At 49.1% G+C, this 13,434-nt stretch overlaps 1 protein-coding gene across 1 annotated transcript in view; it reads left to right on the plus strand.

Moving 5' to 3' along the window:
• Positions 1–646: 646 nt before the first annotated feature.
• The window catches only part of FBXO41 (F-box protein 41), a 28,093-nt gene continuing 15,305 nt past the window's right edge, over positions 647–13,434 (plus strand). Inside the window, exon 1 of the mRNA XM_002691213.6 lies at positions 647–1,220. The gene's annotated coding sequence lies outside the window, so the exon portion shown is untranslated. The remainder of the gene's footprint in view (positions 1,221–13,434) is intronic.

Raw genomic sequence — 13,434 nt, forward strand, 5'->3', positions numbered from 1 at the left:
GCAAGCACTACCCCTAGTCTGAAATGACTTATTTTTCTCATCCAAAGCTCAGTTCATCTCATCCCTGGGCTTAGTAGCCCAAACACCCTATCCGATTTTACCCACTGCAGTCCTATAAACTTCCTCCAAGCTTGGACCGTCAGATTGTTCCTGCTTCATCAGCTGGATGGGCCTCAAGTCAAGGATGGGCCCTCTAGGTGCTCAAGTTCCGTAGAGCCAGGCTTCTCCCCTAACCAAGTTTGAGATGGGAGTGGGTAGGAAGGAACCAGGGGTCTCCTGTCCCTTTCTTCTCCCTCCAGGTCCCGAATAGGATTTGTGACGGGGACATGTGCTCCTATACGGCACCCTCAAGGGCAAGATTGGGTCCCGGGACCTGGTGGAGTCTGGCCAGAGACACTCCTAGCTCCTCTGGGTCGCTGGGGATGCCCAGAGGGGATGGGCCCAGGCATCTCCTCGAAGGCTGTGACCCGACGTCGCTGAGTGCACACCCCAGGCGCGCATCCTAGGCGGCTGCGTAGGGCCAGTGGCGCAGATCTTAGTAGGGCAGCGCGCCGGCCCTCTTCCCGACCCACAGAATTCCGCACCCCAGGGTTTGCCCCGGGTGGGAGCAGGCCCAAACCGGACTGGTAGGATTAGGGCGGAGAGGTTCGGATTAAAGGTGGGCAGCAGAAGTCACAACCGGAGGTGCCTGGGGCAGGGGGAGTGCACTGGGCGGTGCCGAGACCAAGGAAGACAGGGACCCAGGAGGAGCTCGGCCGGAGAGGCCCGGGAACCCCCAGGGCGGCGCCGCGGACCCCTCCCCCACCGAAGCCACCTTCAGCGGAAAACGTGGGGTCCCGGCGCAGCCGCTTCTGGCGGCATCTGCCGCTCCCCAGCTCGCTGGAGAGCCCGCCCCGGAGGAGGGGCCGGCTCTGCCCCACCTCCTCGCCGCCTCCCTACCCCTTCCTTTCCTTTCCTCCGGCCGCGCGCCCCCTCCTCCCTCCTCCATCCTTCCCCCACCCTGTTTGTGTGCCCCTCCCGCTGCGACTGAGTGGGAGGCTTGGCCGCCCCCGCCCCGATAGGGAGGCGGGGGCGCCAGCCGCGGCGGCCACCCGAGGCTGCGGAGGGGAGCGAGATCCGAGGCCCCGAGGCGGCCCTGCATCTGGTCCGGGCACGCGGGGGCTGCCTCTGCACCCCCAGCCGAGGGCCGCGGGGCCTGGCCTCGTCGCGGGGTGGAGGAGGTAAGGGCGAGTCGCGGGCGCGCTGCGGGACCGCTCCTGGAGAGAAGGCAGGGAGGACCCCAGCCGCTGCCTCCTCCCCTTGCTTCTCCCTTACAGCCCTCTGGAGGCCCGGGAGGCTCCCCGACCGCGGGGGACTGGAGCAGGCCAGAGGCAAAGAAGGGGTTAATATAAGGACTTAAAATCAGAACGATTCAAGACCAGGCTTCCCATCCCCCCTTTCGCCATTCGTTCCTCAAGCCAGGTTGGGGGGCGGGGCGGGCTCCAAACCCCACTGGGACTCTGGACCTTGGAGAGCAGGGACCCGAGGGAGGGAGGAGAAAGAGCGCCCTAAAACCCCAGCCCTTTTCACCTGCTTCTGCACAGGGGTGGGGGAGGGGCTTGGTGTTGAGGCCTGGCCGGGCACCTGTGCGGGTGTCTGAGGGTGGGAGTGTTTGTGTGCACGTGTGATGGTCTAGAGGTGTGCATGCGTGTGCACGCATGTTTCCTCACATCCTAGTGCTTCTGCCTGTGACTGTGCCCACAGTGATCTGGATATGTGTGCCCCACTGCATTGCTTTGCATGTCGGTGTATAACACGGTGCCTGTAAGCGCTTGCCACCCTCTCCTGTGAATAGGAGAGGGGCCTGCTCTCTCCTTAGTTGAGTCTGCAGTGAGGGGCCCAGGTGGTTTTCTGGGTTTGGGATCCCGGTGCTGGAGCCATGTGTGTGTGACCTTGGGAGGTGTGTACATGCTTGCAGGAGCCTGAGAGTGAGGGGGAGCTTAGAACGGAAGAGGCAGTGTCAGAGCTACCAAGAAGCAGAGGACTGGATGCAGAGGACCCGTGGGTCTTTTCCAGGTGACAGGGACTACTCTGGGAGGGACAGATGTTGGGCCACAGCCCCAGGTGGAGACAGCCAGAGCCTCTGGCTTCTTGGGGGATTCAGGGGGCAGTCCTTTATTCTCCAGCCACAGGGACACCTCCAGTTGCCTCCCCATTCTCCCCCTCCTCCACCTGCTGGCAGATGGCTCCTGGAAGCACTGAGCTTGGAGTATCATGTCTTTGGCCTATAATGCCATCTACTAATATCCAGGTCCTCCTCATTTCTGTAATTTCCACCGCTCTGCTTTTCTGCATGTGGATTTTATAGGAAAGAGGGAGAAAGAGCTTTTGGGCCTAGAAGGCAACATAGGAGAGAGAAAAGATGCCAGGGGCTAGGTGGAGAGTTGGGGGCAAAGGGGAATGACCATCAGAACCAAACTCTTTGAAATTCCCAGTTTTACCTGATTTGAATTTAACAGAAAAAGATACAGATGGAATTTGGTGACATCCACATACTTATTTCTAGATTTAGGGGATATTTGTTCTTGGAATAATTGTAGTGGGAAAGGGGATCATGGCTGTGGAAAGGTTACTGCCATCTTGCCTTTGAAGTCTGTAGACTTTCCTATCTCTCTGGTAGCCCACCACACCCTTCATTCATTCATTCGACATAAACATATTGAGTGCTACTATGGGCCAATCTATAAATATTATAGTATTGGTATGACATGCCACTCCCAACCAGAAGGAACACAGTGTTGAAACTAAGAGTGTGGTTTTAAAGTCAGTCAGATATTGCAGGGTTCAAATCCTAGCTTGTCACTGTTTCAGTTATTCTCTGGTGTATAACAAACCTCCCCAGCATACAGCAGCTTAAAATAATACTGATTTATTATTCATGATGGTCTGCGGGCTGGCCGTGACTATGGGTTCACTTGGCTCTTCTCAGGTGCACACAGTTGAGAGACTGGCTGACAAGGTGGCTTTCCTCCTACAGTGCGTCTCTACACACGGCATCTAATCACCCAGGTCAAGCCCAAGTTTTCTACATGACAGCTGGGTCCCCAGGGGAAGTTATTCCAAGAGGATAAACTCTGAGCAACTGCTTATCAAACCTTGCTTGCATCAGGCTTGATTAATGTCCCACCAGCCAAAGTCACATAGCCAAGCTCTGAGTCAGTGTGGGAGAGGACCACGTAAGGGCAAGGATACTGGGAGGCATGGCTCATTGGGTGCCACCAAAGCAGCAGTTTGTAACAGTCACTTACTAGTCTTGGACACATGATCTGGATGCTCTGAGCCTCAATTTCCTCATCCTAAAATGATGATACTGTGTACTTGGCAGCACTATCTTGAGCACTAAATGAAAACCATGTTATCTCAGCAGAATAATTGGTAGGTAAATGTTCACTGTTTTGATTGTTAGACTGCAAGCACTTTGACAGCATTGCTGTCTTAGTCATCTTTATATCCTCAGTGCCTGGCATGGGCCTTGTATTTGACATCTTTTTGTTGGGTGGATAAAGTAGAATGAAGCAGACAAGTCCTAAACCTTGGAGCTCTGCTAGAGCAATGGTGTCAAGAAGACACATCAAGGTCTGACCTCCCAGCGGTGACTTGCAGAGCCAGGGAAGAACATGTTACTCAAGGGGATTCTTGGGTTGATTTAAATTGTAACCAAATTCACCCATTCCATGATGATGAGTGGTGGAAATCACTTTGGTTATGTAAATCAATCTGTTCATCCTCCATTATTCATTGTGATTCCTCTAAGAATATACTAATGTCTGCTCTGTCTGTGGAAGGTGTGAGGATGAGTCAGTTGTATTGCCCCGCCCTCCAAATGTATGCAAAGAATAGGATCAGCTGTGCGAACAAGTCCATGACCATCCAGTATTCGATGTTACCATGTGTTCACACCCGTTACCATGTGTGAAGAGCTATGGTGAGGAGTGATTCATGTTTTGATGTGACTTGAGCTGGAGGAGTGGGTAGAAGGCTTCATGGAAAGAGGAGCATCTGAGCTGGGGCCTGCAGAATTCACCAGTTAGTGGAAGGAGTCCTGGAAAGAGGGACCAGCATGAGCCAAGATGCAAGCATATAACATCACATGGCACTTCTCAGTGAAGCTAAGCCCCATAGGGCTCACTAAGCATAAGCTGGGGCTGACAAGCCGAGTGGTGGTCAGATTCCAGCCAGCTTTGAGGGCAGGCAAGGCAGGGTAGGGTTTACCTCTCAGAAGATGGCCTGCCTTCAGACATGTTAGAAGAAGAATCACATGACTGCATCTCTTCTTGAGAAACCATGAAAATTCAAAGCTGGAGGGGTTAGAGACTCCAGTTAGAAGTGGTATAAGCATCCAGATGCGGGGGATAGGAGATCTGGGGCCTTGGCTAAAGGAAGAGCAACAAATAGAGGCAAATATTTAGAAGATAGTATTGACAAAAATCAGCAACTGATGAGATCTGAGGGGGACACTTAAGAATTCAGGGATGCATTGGGGTTGCACACAGGGTACTGAGTAGACAGTGAGCATGTTGGCCAAGATGGGAAACAGGAGGAAGAAGCAGGTTTCAGGGTGAGTACTGTGCTATAAGTTCACTATTAGCCATATTAAGCACTCAGCTGCCTACACTAAAATATCATCCTTTTCGTCCTCTCTGCTTTGCTGCTTCTTAGAAGCAGTTTAAAAAAAAAAAGAATTGCTATAAATTACAGGTCTGAGGCATGTATAACTCCAGGCTAGTGGAAGTGATGGTATAGATTAAAATTAGGTTATCTCTAAGAAGCATTTAAATATGTTCAGGTGTTTTTCGTCTTCAGTACAGTCTGTCATTCTCCCATGCAGCCTCCTCCCCTTCACAGCTGGGCTTTCTGCATCCACTCACTGTCTACCACATCCTCACCTCACCCCCTCCTTAACCCACAGCAGCCAGGCTCAGCAGAGTGGCCCTCTCTGAAGTCCTCAGGGGACCTCTCCCACCTCTGCTCTGACCTGAGTTGTCAACTCCTGTTGTTTACAGTCTTCTGGAAGGCAATGGCACCCCACTCCAGTGCTCTTGCCAGGAAAATCCCATGGACGGAGGGGCCTGGTGGGCTGCAGTCCATGGGGTCACTAGGAGTCGGACACAACTGAGCGACTTCACTTTCACTTTTCACTTTCATGCATTGGAGATGGAAATGGCACCCCACTCCAGTGTTCTTGCCTGGAGAATCCCAGGGACGGGGGAGCCTGGTGGGCTGCCGTCTGTGGGGTCGCACAGAGTCGGACTCGACTGAAGCGACTTAGCAGCAGCAGCAGCAGCAGCAGCAGTAGATGTTAGGAGAAGGCAACGACACCCCACTCCAGCACTATTGCCTGGAAAATCCCATGGGCGGAGGAGCCTGGTGGGCTGCAGTCCATGGGGTCGCTGAGGGTCGGACATGACTGAGTGACTTCACTTTTGCTTTTCACTTTCATGCATTGGAGAAGGAAGTGGCAACCCATTCCGGTGTTCTTGCCTGGAGAATCCCAGGGATGGGAGAGCCTGGTGGGCTGCCATCTATGGGGTCCCACAGAGTTGGACACGACTGAAGTGACTTAGCAGCAGCAGTACTCCTTCCATCCATGACATCCTCTCCCTGCTAAGGTTTCCTGCCAGAATTCCCATTTCTGCTGTTGGTTCTTAGGAACTTCTCGGCTCTTCTGCCTCCTCTGCCTCTCTGAGGATCCACCTTTTCCTCTCTGCTGTCCTCTCTCTAACCCTCTCCCTGGTCCTGTTCATCCACTTTTGTTTTTAAGCTTAAATTGTCAAAACTATATTTTCAGCTCCATATTGAAAACTATGTATCAAATATTTCTAAGGTCCACTGGAACCTCAAACTCATGGAATCTATAACTGAACTCACTGTCTCCCCCATGAACTGGCCCGGACTCATTTTCCCTCTTTACTGAGCCTCATCCCCATCTACGTAGATCCTCAAACCCCAAACCTGAGCCTGACCCTTGACTCCTGCCTTTCATACCCACCACAGTCATTCTGTCACCAAGCCTTCTAAATTGCTCCCAGATCCAGCCTTCTCACAATCTACACTTCTCCTGCCTTGGCTAACAGTTTCTGTGTTGTGTTCCTAGAGCCTTCTTCTTCCTGACCCTGGCCCTCTGTAGGCCGTTCTCTCAACTACATCTAGTTAAGCCTTTGCCTTCCCTTTGGGCTTCCCAGCTGGCTCAGTGGTAAAGAATCTGCCTGCCAGTGGAGGAGATGCTGGAGACACAGGTTCAATCCCTGGGTCGGGAGGATCCCCTGGAGGAGGAAATGGCAACCCACTCCAGTATTCTTGCCTGGAAAATCCCACAGACAGAAGAGAGACTAGGAGGCTACAGTCCATGGGATTGCAGAGTTGGGCACAACTGAGCATGCTCACACGCCTTTCCTTTATTCCATAAACACTTCCTGAGCACTTAGTGGGCACTGTTGTTCAGTGCTGGGAAAATAGCAGGGATCGAGAAAGATAATGTCTCTACTCTTGTGGAGCTTACATTTTCCTCCCAGGGGTTCCCCAACCCCCAAACTCCTGAAGCTTAGTGTAGAGGAACTTCTACTTCTTCTGTGCCGGTCTCCTACATAGCCTTTATCTCATGACTGCACCGTCCAATGCCGTAGTCTGTCCCAGATTACAGGCTACTTGAAGGCAAGGATTGGATCTTGTAGGTTTCTTTTTCTTTTTTTTTTGGATCTTGTAGGTTTGTGGGTCCTCAACATGCCCAGCATAGCACCTGGTGTGGTTCATGGTAGGTACTCAGTAAATGAATGTTGAATTAATTCATGTTGGAATGGTGTTTAGGAGAGAATTCTAGGTTAGAGATAAAGATTTATACGAGTATTAGTTAAGACTTTTGATTGCAAGTGACAGAAATCTAACCCAACCCAAATTATTTTAAGCAAAAAAGGATATGTACTAATGCATATAACTGGAAAAAAAGAGGGATGAGTGGGTCTTGGGCATAACTGTACACAGGTTCTCAAAAATGGGTGAGGACTCTAACTCTGGACTCGACTTCCCTCTGAGTGTTGCCACATTTTTTCCCCACCATACATGAGTTTTCTTCTTGTTATAGGTGGAAGTTGCACAGGGCCATAGATAGCTTCATCATCCTTAGGATGTGATCCCAGAGAGAATTTAGTCTTTCATATAAGACTAAAGGAGATCTCTTTAGTCTTTCATATAAATTCCCAGAGAAGGGTTCAGGGGCTCAGCCTGAGGAATCATCATGACCAAGATCAGGTACTATGACAGGTCAGGTCCGGGACCACCCTACTAGGACTGGCAGCCCTGTCAGAACTCCAGCATGGGGTAGGAAGGGGAACCTCACCCAAAGGAAGATGAGATGTTGCTATTAACAGAAGATGAAGAAGACTTGCCAAGCAGATAAAAATAATAATGCTCACTGCAGGAACTGTCAGTGACCACGTGGTAGTGGAAGCCATGAAAATGCAAGATTATCAGTGTTTCTGGCAGAGTCAACGTGTGAAAATGTGACAGTGGGCAAGAGCCAAAGAAGACACATTTTGAGATGGTTGGTCTTCTTTGAGGAGATGAAACACACACTGGAAGGCCATTAAAAAAAATGCTAATACCACTGATTGAGTCTTCTACTCAAAGAGAACCTTGCACTGGACTTAAAAGTAGACTTGAGATAGACATTTGAGATGGGGGAAGGAGATAACAGGTCCTGAGGATGGTGAAGAGACGGGACCAGGCTGAAAAAGGAGGCGGGTCTTAGGTCTGCAGAGGTTGCTGGTTTGGGGAGACTAGAACACAAAGGAATATGTCCAGGGGATCACAGTATAGGATTGTGGTAGAATTTGAATGGACCACATTTCTGTTTTGCTCTTCTCTCCCCTCCTCCCTCCATCATCTTGCTTGTGTTTAGGCAAAGCTTCATGTTTATGCTGAGGAGGTGGGTAAAATCTAGGCAGAAATATTTCTAAGAATGATTTTTAGTCATTTCTCAGCTCCAGGAGATGGAGGGAAACTGTGGGGTGGGCGGGCCTCAGGTGAGGACCATGGATTCCAGATTCCTGTTCTTCCTCTAGCTTGCACCTCCACACTCAGGCCTGTGCCCCCAGGATTACCCTGATCTTCAAGAAGCCTGGCTAGCAAGGTGCTGTGTAGGCCAGATTCCCCCACAGGAAGGGCCAGCACTTAGCTGGGACAGACAGGCAAACACAGGTGCTCAGACACTGGACTGAACGGGTGTGAAGAATAACCCTGTTCCTGAACAGTTATGTGTGTGTGTGAACCACATTCTCCTTATAATATATCCCTGATCACTTTGCCAACTTCTGCAGTTTTATCTATAACCATTAGTCTAGTCAGGTTTTTAAAATTTCTTCCTGAGTCAATTTTGATCATTTATATTTTCCTAGAAAAGTATTCAGTTAATCCAGATTTTCATAAATTTGGGCCAGGAGTTGTACCTGGTAGCATTTCAGTAATTAAAAAAAATCTCCTCTGTGTCAGCGTTTATATCCTTTTTTTTGCTATAGCACTTGTTTCCCTTCCTTTTCTCTGGGAATAGATTTGCCAGAGGAATATTTACTTTGTTGGTTTTTTCAGAGAACCATCTTTTGGATTACCTCTCAAGGCTACTTTTTTGAGTTTTAATAGACCTAAAAAGACAATAATATTGTGATAATAAGTGACTAACATTTAGTTTTTAAAAGAAGTTTTAAGTTGTTTTATACATACTAAGGTATTTTTAGATGAACTAATACAATAACTTGTATTTGCTCAAAATTATCCAGTGGTGGAGATGGAGGAGGTGTGAAGTCAGAGAACAGTGTACAGATGAACAAAACTGGCCATGAGCTGATAATTTCTGAAGCTACATGATGAGTACATCAGAGTTATCATCATAGTCTCTTTATTTTGGGATATGTGTGAAAATGTCCATAACAAAAAGTTTTTTAATCCCTGTCTCACTATGCATATCAAGAATTTCTAGATGGATGAAAACTCCTTTGTATGAAAGGAAACCACAGATCCTGAAGTATTTGAATGCTACCAGTCATTGTGTTTATAGTATTATGGTGGTTTGTTTAAAGCCCTTAATTTTAAAAACGTTCTGGACTTAAAAAGACCAGGGGCTTCCCTGGTGCCTCAGATGGTAAAGAATCTGCCTGCAATGCAGGAGACCCAGCTTTGATTCCTGGGTCAGGAAGATCCCCTGGAGAAGGGAATGGCTATCCACAAAAGATTCTTGCCTGGAGAATTCCATGGACAGAGGAGCGTGGCAGGCTATAGTCCATGGGGTTGCAAAGAGTCGGACATGACTGAGCAACTGAAAAAAAAGGGAGACCACAAATTACCAAAAGAAAACATAATATAATCCTTGGGTAGGGATGGACTTCCTAAGAATGACAACAAAATAAGAAATCCTAAAGATTTTACTGATGCAACTTTAAAGCTTTAGCATGTCAATAAAGATTATAAACAAAAGTAAAAGCCAATCAACACATGAGAAAAATATTTGCAGTACATAAATGACAAAAGATCAATATTATAAAAAGCCTTTGCAAATCAATAAGCAAAGATGAAACTTCAGTACAAAAATGAGCAAACTAGTACATAGTCAAGTTACCAAAGAGATATAAATGACTGATAAATTGTGAAAAAAAAAGTCCAGCCATTAGTAGTCCCCAAAAATGCAAGTGAAATAGCCAGGCCATTTTTCAAACTGGCAAGACTACATCGAAGCCAAAGCATGAAGCTGTGGAATTTGGCTGCAGTTGACAGATGATGGGCACCACTGAAGGATGGTGAACAGGAGTTATCTCATATCAGAGGCATTTGGTGGTACCTTACAGAGGATGCTAGAGAGCTGTGAGACCCAAGACTGGACCTCGGGGACTTCCAGGTGTGGGGGGAGCATGAAGCACAAGAGAACATTTGTGTTGAGAGCATTCAAAGGAAAAGTCAGCCAGTCTTGATAGTTAGCAGGGAGCAGAATTGAGATGGCCAGGGCTGTGGCTGGCACTGTTGAGGGAAACAAGGATGCTGGGGAGTGTGTCAGGGGAAGTCCAAGGTTAGTCTTTTGACACTGTGGGTCATTGTGTTATTCTAGAGCCTCATTCCTGGCAACCAATTCAAATTGTTTAATCCACAAAAAAATTTTTGCTGCCTCACGCAATTGACAAGTCCTGGGTTAAAGGTTTCAGCACATCTGGCTCAGTGGCTCAGGGGGGTCATAAGGAGTCTTTTTCTTCACCTTGCCCAAAGAGAGGGCAGAAAGGGCCACCGGCAGCTCCAGCCTCACATCCTGCCGGTTTTGCACAGATCCTGGAGGAGCTGTATTGGCCTGGCCTAGGAAACTTGCCCAAGACCAAGTGACAGCTGTGACTGATGAAAAGGCCAAGGTCATATGAGCTCCCCTGGAAAAGCTCATGGAGCCGGGGGGTGAGGTCAGCTGAACAACATTGACTGAGAGAGGAGGGACTGGTTCTCCAAGGGAAAACTGGGGTGTGCACCTATCAAGGGGGACTGGAGTTGAGCAGCAAAACCAACAAATCTCCATTCCCTTCCACCTCTGTCCAAGATCTAAACAGATCCCCCTTCTCATATAATTTAAAACTTTTCTGTTTTATCATCATGCAATTAGCACTCACAAAACTTAAAACACACTTGTCCCATCTCCGGAAGGAGAGGCTCCAAGTTCTCTCCCACTTACTACGTCCAGCCCCAATGCAAGTCTTATCTCTTATGGTATTGGGCTAGCTGCTCCTGGTCTTTCAATTTATGGACAAACTACAACAATGGAGGAAAAGTCCGACAGCTGAAAGAGCAAAGCCTTTCCAGTTGAACAGTGGAGGGGAGGGAGAGCACTCCGGGATCACAGGTCCATAGCCTGGACCACAAGCTTGACCAGTCAGTGTGGACAAGGTGACTGGCCCACTAGCAGCTGCTCTGCTTCTGCTGTCTTGAGAGCCTCCGTTAACCTTCATGCTTTGTGGCCACGTGCACAAGGGGCTTTGAGGGGTCACCTCCCATTGGTACAAATTTGGGGGCAGGAACACTTCTGGGGTTGAGTAATCCCTGGCCTTTGTTTTCCAGGTTTGTGGGGGTTTCCTGGCAATACTATCCCTTTAATCATTAGAAAGCTCTCAGTCAGTCTGCATTCAGCCATCCCCAGAGCTATTAACCAAACCAGAGACCTCATTGAAAGTTATAATTCTTGAATCAAGTCCCTGGTGATGGTGTTGGGGGAGGAGGAGGAGTTGTCTCTTAGCAACAGATCTTGGTGCTCTGCTTGTCCCAGGAGCCCATGGTTCTGTGGCTCTAGTAGGGCTCTGCCGCAGGGCAGTGCAGACTCTCCTAGTCTGTGGTGAGAGGCAGAGCTCTCTGCCCCTTCTCCCTCAAGCTGCAACCCACTGGAAGCCTGCTTGTAATGGAAGCCACGGTGGCCTCTGTTGAGCTGGGAGGAGTTCAAGAGGGCCTGAGGAGTCAAGAGCCTGTCAGGCTCCAGGTTTGTCTCCCTCTGTGTTTCCAGCCTGTCTGTCTTTGCTTGAGGTGACTTTAGCTAGCAGCAGAGAACTGGCTCTTAATTATCTCTCAGCCCTATTGAATTACTGGCCTCAGGCAGAAAGGGCCTCTCTGGGCAAAGCAGCATTCTCTTCCTTTCCTGCTTTCAGATGAGCCCCTTTCGGCCAAAGTATCTCTTTCTTGTTGGACATTTTCCTCCAGGTCCCCTAAAGTTCTAGCTCACCTCTAGAGGCAGCGGGAGAGTTTAGCCACTGCTTTGCTGCTGTGTAGCAGACAGGGGACATGGTACCATCCTGTTTAGTTCAGCCAATTCCTTCTTTCAAAAAACTTTGACTTCTGAATCTAATTTCTGAGTTTGGACTTTTTCCTGGTACAGACTGGCTAAAGCAGAAAAGGGAATCGACTGGCTCACCTAATTGAACAGACCAGGACCTCAAACTGTGAGGAATCGCTCTCTCTCCGTCTCAGTTCTACCTCTGTGTTGGCTTCATTCCCAGGTGGTTCCTCCCAAAGGAGACAAAGATGGCCCTCACAGCTTGGCCCGCCCCTGCGCTTAGAAACCTGAGCCCAAAGAGGATGCTTTCCCCAGTAATGCCAGAGAAGTCCTCGAGAAATGACTCATTGACTCAAGTTAGGTGATCTGTGCCCATCTCAGGACTCTGATTGGCCAGGCCTCTATCACATTCTGACCCCTGGGGGAACCATTGGCTCCCACTCAGACCACATGGACTGAGAAAGTGGGGAAGAAAGGATGGTTACCCAATGTCAAGGCAGGGTGCTGTTGCCAGGATGAGGACTGGGTGCTGGGCTGGCATAGAGAACAGGCATCCATCCATACACCCAGGTGTAAAGCCAGAAGGCAAATGGAACTTAAGAGTAGGTCAGGATGGAGAGGTGGAGCTGAAAGTAAAGGCTTAAAGATATGAGTGAGCCAGACTGTGGGAGTGAACCAGATAGAGGCAAATGGGGCGTGAAGGCACACCTCCCATCAGAAGACAGGACGGTTAGGAAGACAGCTAGAAGAAGAGGTTGGAGAGCCCAAACAGGGCAGCTGCATGGCAGCTTGCCAACATGGAGTGGTCAGTGACATCATCCAAGGGACCAAGTAGGTGAAGACCCTTGATGACAACTACGTTGTCTGATTAGCAGATGGCCTGTGACTTGGAAGGGCACAGTGACAGCCGAGGTTATTGAAGGCCAGTTACAGGGTAGAGAGCCCACGAGGCAGGGGAAGGGCGACCAGAAGCGAGAGCCGAGGCAGGACAGACAGCAGGAGCTGAGGGTGGCCAGGAGTGGGGTGCCAGGAAGGGCGGTGACTTGTGCCAGAAGGAACCTGGAGAAGACAAATATCATGGCCCTTGGAGCAAAGGGCAGAGCAGGGATGAGAGACAGTGGGACAGAAGCAGGAACAGAAAGAGTGACATACACACATCGGTATCATTAAGTGAGGTGACTTCTTGGTCACTGCAGCATGGTACCAGTAGTCCAGCTGGTTTGATGAGTGTGGTTGCAAGACATGGAAATAAGCATTTTTTTGAGATGTAACGTACAGCTGGTACATACAGTACACTAAACTTAAATGTACGTGTGCATACACTGTGTAACTTTATGTATATACCTGTATAGCCACCACTCATATCAAGATAAAGAACATTTTCAGCATCACATAAAGTTGCCTCCTGCCCCTTTCTAGTCCACATGGGTCCCAGAGGTGACCTCTGTTCTGACTTCTGTCCTCATCAGTTTAGTCTGTTCTCCATGTGTATGGAACCAACAGTATGCACTCCAGTCTGGCTTCTGTCATGCAGCATGATATTAAATGGCTTCATCCATGTTCCATGTACCAACAGTTCCTTCTTATTGCTGGGTAACATCCCATTATGAATATAACAC

The sequence above is a fragment of the Bos taurus genome, chromosome 11, assembly GCF_002263795.3.
Source record: "Bos taurus isolate L1 Dominette 01449 registration number 42190680 breed Hereford chromosome 11, ARS-UCD2.0, whole genome shotgun sequence".
In the NCBI taxonomy this organism is placed as follows: Eukaryota; Metazoa; Chordata; class Mammalia; order Artiodactyla; family Bovidae; genus Bos; species Bos taurus.